This window comes from Benincasa hispida, chromosome 7, assembly GCF_027475165.1.
Source record: "Benincasa hispida cultivar pf3 chromosome 7, pf3_genome.v1.1, whole genome shotgun sequence".
Classification (NCBI taxonomy): Eukaryota; Viridiplantae; Streptophyta; class Magnoliopsida; order Cucurbitales; family Cucurbitaceae; genus Benincasa; species Benincasa hispida.
In genome coordinates, this window is record NC_143484.1 from 16,641,830 (window position 1) to 16,647,813 (window position 5,984).

General features: G+C 41.0%; 1 non-coding gene across 1 annotated transcript; it reads left to right on the plus strand.

The window, feature by feature from the left end:
• Nucleotides 1-1,787: 1,787 nt before the first annotated feature.
• LOC120082302 (small nucleolar RNA R71) lies at nucleotides 1,788-1,891 on the plus strand. The gene has a single exon (XR_005483133.1). It is a non-coding gene; the product is annotated as a small nucleolar RNA R71 (small nucleolar RNA).
• Nucleotides 1,892-5,984: the final 4,093 nt, after the last annotated feature.

A 5,984-nucleotide genomic window follows, 5' to 3' on the forward strand; every position in this document is an offset into this window, starting at 1 on the left:
TCCATGAGACTCAAGTTCTAGTGGTTCCTCTAGTGATGGACGTGTTGGTTTCATCTGCTGCTCACTCAAACTTAGTGGCTCAGGTTCTTTCATGCTTTCCTCTAACGTGAGGACCTCGCACACTTGGGTCACTTCTTCTACAGGCAACTCTATACTGTTCAGTTGACATTCTTCACTGTCTGGGAATTTTAATGCATTTAACACATTAAACTTCACCTCTTGATTGTCTACGCGCATAGTCAATTCTCTTTTATGCACGTTTATTAAAACTTTCCCAGCAGTTAGAAAGAGGTGTCCAAGAATAATTGGTATCTCCTTATCCACTTCATAGTCTAAGATGATAAAATCTACTGGGAATATGAAGTTGTCAACTTTTACCAGAACGTCTTCAATCTTTCCTTCAAGGTACTTGATTGTTCTGTCAGCAAGTTGAAGAGTAATAGACGTGTGTTGTGCTTCACTAATTCCCAGTTTCTTAAAGATTGAGAGTGGCATGAGATTAATGCTTGCTCCCAAATTGCACAACGCATGTTCCACATCCAACCCTCTTATCAAGCACGGAACTGTGAAGCTCCCAGGGTCCTTCTGTTTCTTGGTTAGACTGTTGCTTACTAATGCATTGCATTCCTGCGTTAGCGTAATTACCTCCGTATCGCTGACTCTCCTTTTCTTTGTCAAAATGTCCTTAAAAAATTTGACATATTTTGGCATTTGATCCAAGGCCTCTATAAGTGGAATATTGATATGCAGTTGCCTTAGGAGTTTAAGAAAACACATAAATTTTTGTTCATCATTCCTCTTCATCAAGCATCTAGGGAATGGATCGTTCAGCGGCACCGTAGGTTTTCCCGCATGGCTCTGAATGGCTTGTTGTCTCAGGCGTTCTTTCTTCTTGATCTTATAATGCCATTGAACGTGTGTTGCGTTCTTTTGAAGGACTGTTGTTTCTTGCATTTATCTTCTTTCTTCAAGAGTTTTGCCACTTCGCAATGTCACCACGTGACATTGCTCCTGTCCATTGTTGTTCCCAGGAGTTTCAGTGTTGCTAGGAAAAATTCCAGGCTACCTATTCTTCAACAAGCTTGCTATCTGCCCTACCTGTATCTCTAGGTTTCTGATAGATGACGCCTGGCTTTTCAGTAATGCGTCATTCTGGGCGATGTACTTTAATAGGTTCTCAAGCGAAGATCCTGAGCTCGACGCCTGTCCTCCTCTATTAAAGGGCTGTTGGTGTGGCTGATGCGTTGGTTGGAATGCAGTCGGCGATCCTTGCCTTTGTTGTTGGTTCGCCCTTGGGTGGTGCTCTTGTTGGTTTCCTATCCAAGAAAAATTTGGATGGTTCCTCCATCCGAGATGATAGGTATTTAAAAATGGGTTGTTTTTAATTAAGCATATTGATTGTGGGTTTTGTGGGCAATCAACATAGGATGAGGATCTCCACAGCCCACACAGCTAACCATGGGCTGCCCAAATGCCTCTACCTGATTCACCTTCTGCTGTTTTGATGCGTTCCCTAGCGATATGTTCTGGAGAAGGTTGGTCATCGTAGCCACTTGTGCAGATAGTGTGGCTATTGCATTGGAATCGATAGAATTAACATTCTGAGATCTCTTCTTCCTATCAGCTCTTGCGTCATACGAATCGTCCACCCATTCCATGTTGTGCTTAGTAATGCTGTCTAATATCTCTTTAGCTTTAGTGTAATATTTATCCATAATTCCACCAGCTGCAGCTGTGATGCTTTGTTCAATCCACCATAAAAAGACTCCATCTGGATTGTTAGTTGTAGTCCATGATTCTGGCAATTTTTGACCAATCCCTTAAAATGCTCCCATGCGGCACTTAAGGTTTCAGCTTCTTCTTGTTCAAAGTTCATAATCTCTCGACGCCTCCTCACATTGGTGGTAGGTGTGAAGTATTTTTGCATAAATTTCTCCACCAACTTCACACAGGTAGTGATTTCACCAGGATCCAGTGAGCTTACCCATTGCTTTGCGTCATCACGCAAAGAATAGGAGAATAGAGATAGCCTGATCGCTTATGGGGTGATTCTAGGAATCACAAATGAGTTACACGTTTCTAGGAAATGCTTCATCTGGGCGTGAGGACATTCTCCACGACCACCCCCAAATTGTCGAGCAATCTAGAGCATTTGAAGCATTATAGATTTCATCTCGAACCTCGTCCCACTAGCGTTGGGTATATAATTCCTGGAGAGAAATCATACAATACAAGGGATGTATTCCCTCATGGGACACGTGCTACTATTCACCATTAGGATCGGATTTTGCACAGCATGAGCTAGTTGTTGAGCTAAGTTCTGATTTGCCTGGTTGTCCGCCATTGCTTTTTGCCTATTCTGTTGTCTGAGAAGTTGCTGCTTCAACCTTCAACGACGATTAGATCGATTTCTACGTCGAAAGGTCCTTTCAATCTCGAGGTCGTATATAAGTTCGGGAGTGCTCTCCCTGCTCATAAATGTTCACAAGCTTAGGCTTAGCTCGTAATACTCCCTCGACTGAAGTGTTCCTACAAAAGATACAAACGAAATTTTTGGTTAGTTTTGTTTCTGAATCACCCGCAATGGCGCCAAAATCTTCTTCGTTGCTATCGTGATTCGTCGGAGTGTATTGTATAAAATAAATTGGAAAAATAAGTTCTAAGTATGAATGATGCGTTGATGCTTTGATGCGTTTATGTATTTGTAACGCGTTGGTGCGTTATAGATGTGCAACAGAACGCACGACACTCCACTATTGACGTTCAAGTTTTCCTAAATCAGACCCAAGTATAAATCCAATGTAGGTTCCTGGTAAGTCCAGGGTCGAACTCAAGGATTCAGGTTAAGCTAACGCAGACCTTGCATTGTAGCTGTTGTAGGGGTTTCCTAAAATATATGAAGAAATGTGTTATTTACACTAAGGTGTTGTGCTTGTGCAAGAAGATACAAAAGAGTTGAATAGTGAATGATGGATCATGTGAAAATGGATTTTAATGTAAGTGGTATGCGTCGATCTAAGTTGAATATACACGAACCAGAATGTGATGTGGATGAGATGGCTTGCTTATCTTTGTTTATGCATTAGACTCTTATTTGACATGTCTCAATGTGAATAACATACAAAACCTATCTCTAGGATGCATGCGTCGAACACAGAATGCAATAAACACCAGTAAGTCTATCTCTAGATGTACTAGGCGTTCTACTTGATGCTGGCTTATTTACTCTTTCGAATAATCTAAGCTAAGGATGTTTTTACCAATTGATCAAGTTGGCTTAGGCATTTGAAATGAAGTTTTGCATAAAGTATAGATACATTCAACATAAACAAGAAATAAACAAGGCCGAGAGATGAGTCTCCAGGAAAAGAATCCTTCTGATCCCCGCCGTCGAAGGTCTGTACAAAGGTCATCTCTACCAGACGAGCAAGCCTGAGAGGGAAGCTCTTCTGTTCATCCATTCCACACGCTTGCAAGTAAAACCTCCGTTCAAATCTGTGTCAAGACGTTGACACTCTTTTGTATTTGTTTCTATCTCTTTATCATCACTCGTACTCATCTTCTTAATCTCTATCATTCAAACCATGTATCAGATGCTTAATCTTAGTATTAAATGTTATGATCATTTCCATTATCATTTCTCTGTCTATTTCCGTTCACCCATAATTTATTTTCTCCATGACGTTTTCTTAATCACATGTGTAATTAGCAAGAATTAAACAAGTAAATTAATTGGGTTAAAGAAATAATTAAGTTTAGTCAAGGCATGCTAGACGACATCTTCACCTGTGAGAGCAGAAGTGAAGATGCCATTCCGCCTATCGAGAGGGGGTTGGAAGAATGCATTAACTAAAGCAATAAGTACTTTTAGAGATGGAAGCAACATTGCATTCACCATGTTCATCCCTGTTTCACCATATAGATATGGGAACGCAGCCGATCACCAAGAGGTGTATGCCAAGGGAAAAGCGAAACCTTAGTTACATCTTTAACGTAATTAATAAACTTGCAATGTTTTTACTAGTTATCCATTCTAGTTCTGATTCATCCATAAAGACTTGCCATTGCATACCTCAATCCTTTGTATAAACTTCACATTCAGTCTCGAACTCAGTATCATGTATATCATGTATCTTGTATCTTGTATCACATTAGCTTAGGTTTATTTTCATCGCAATTTATTTTATTAACGCAACTTTAGTTTATTTGCACAATTTTACTTTACCACAATTTACTTTCCTATACAAGCACACAATCTTTATTAGTTGTAAAAACTGGTCGCATGTATCACAAAAGTAACACATTAATGAAAACAATCCCTGTGTTCGACCTCGGATTACTCTGAGAAACTTGTGTTGGAATTATGCTTGGTTCAACGCAAGGAAACTTGTGACAATGCATTACTCCATAGCATACTACAAGTATATAGTTAACAACGCATATAGCTAGAAGTAGTATCGCATAAAGTGTGCATAAGCATAACACAACATCCACATTCCATTTCCATCTTTACGTCACCAAGTTTATGGCAATGTGAGCTTGTATAATTCATATTCATCATTGTCCATATGCTTTAAAGACACATGATCAATTTCACATCACCAAGTTTATGGCGTCGTTGCCAGGGACATGAACTTTCATTATATTCATCCATGAGTAGTGTGAATACGCGTTACATAGCATAAGATACATTTTTAGCGTAACACGGGTTTAGAGTCGGGGGCAAGGAGGAGATGTGTGAATTTTCGGGAAGAGGGGAAAGGGGTTCATTTGTAGGGCTTATTGGACAAATGACTAAGGGTAAATGGTCCAAGGGTAATTTGGTTTGCTTCTACGGTGAACTTCCTTGGACGATTTCCTTCCCTTTGTCATTATGGCACTGATTCTTGGGTCCTAGTGGTTGCGACGCATTTAAATCAATGAGGGGCCATTTCGATGGAAGCTCGGGGCAATGCGGCAAATCCTTGAGCAGCATTCTCAGGATCTTCGTGTTGATGATGTTGTGAACTTCTGGCATGGGTTCTTCTTCAATACCCACGCCCACAGATAGGCATAGGCTAGAAATTGTCCATGGGAAGAAGTACTGAGCTCTCACACGACCAAGAAAACCTCAGATTTTCTTCGCAAGAAGTTGGCCCACATCAATCGAAATGTCGTGTGTTATGCAATATGCAGCCATAACTCGATCCCTTGAAATGGTTTTGTCATGCGATGTTGGGATGAGTCGTCTCTTCACCAAATAAACCCACATGCGCACTTCTGGTGGTAGCCAGTTGGAGGTGACAGTTCTTATGCCTGTCAGGGACACTGTCCACTTGGTGCCCGGTTGTGTTAATACGTTTAGCGCATCCTCCATGTCTTCTTCTGTTGGATCATCAATGAGCTTGTTACCCGGTGCTTCCGGGAAATTCTTCAGCTGGTAGAGTTGATTGATGTCCTTTACGTTGAACGACACTACCCTCCCTTTGATGATCACCGCATCTTCGGTGTCATGGAGCTGGCCATTGTAGAAGGCCCTCACTACCGATGGAATTACGGTGGATGGACAGTGATAGAAAGCTTCCCACCCATGTTCCACCACAACCCATGTTCCTTTGTAGAGGTTTGCAAGTGTTGTGAACTACTACATATGGTTGATCCTGACCATTCATATAGAGATATACGAGCAAGGGTGTCCTATAAAAAGAGTTTGTATAAGACCGGACCATGAGATGAATAGCCTCTTTGTATAACATCGTTGATACTTGAGACTTACATCTCACTTAAACAAACATAGATGACATGACGTTAATCCTGAATGTTTTGGGAACTCTTGCCTTTGAGGGTGGTTCTTTGATTAGTATGGGTGAGAGTGGCCAAATTTCCAACTCAACATGCCTACCTTTTAAGGATTTGTCTGATTTTAGAGCTGGGAACTCAGTTACACAAGATGGAATTCGCTCATTCTTTGAAGCAGGGGTAAGTAGATAGATTGCTCGCTTAAG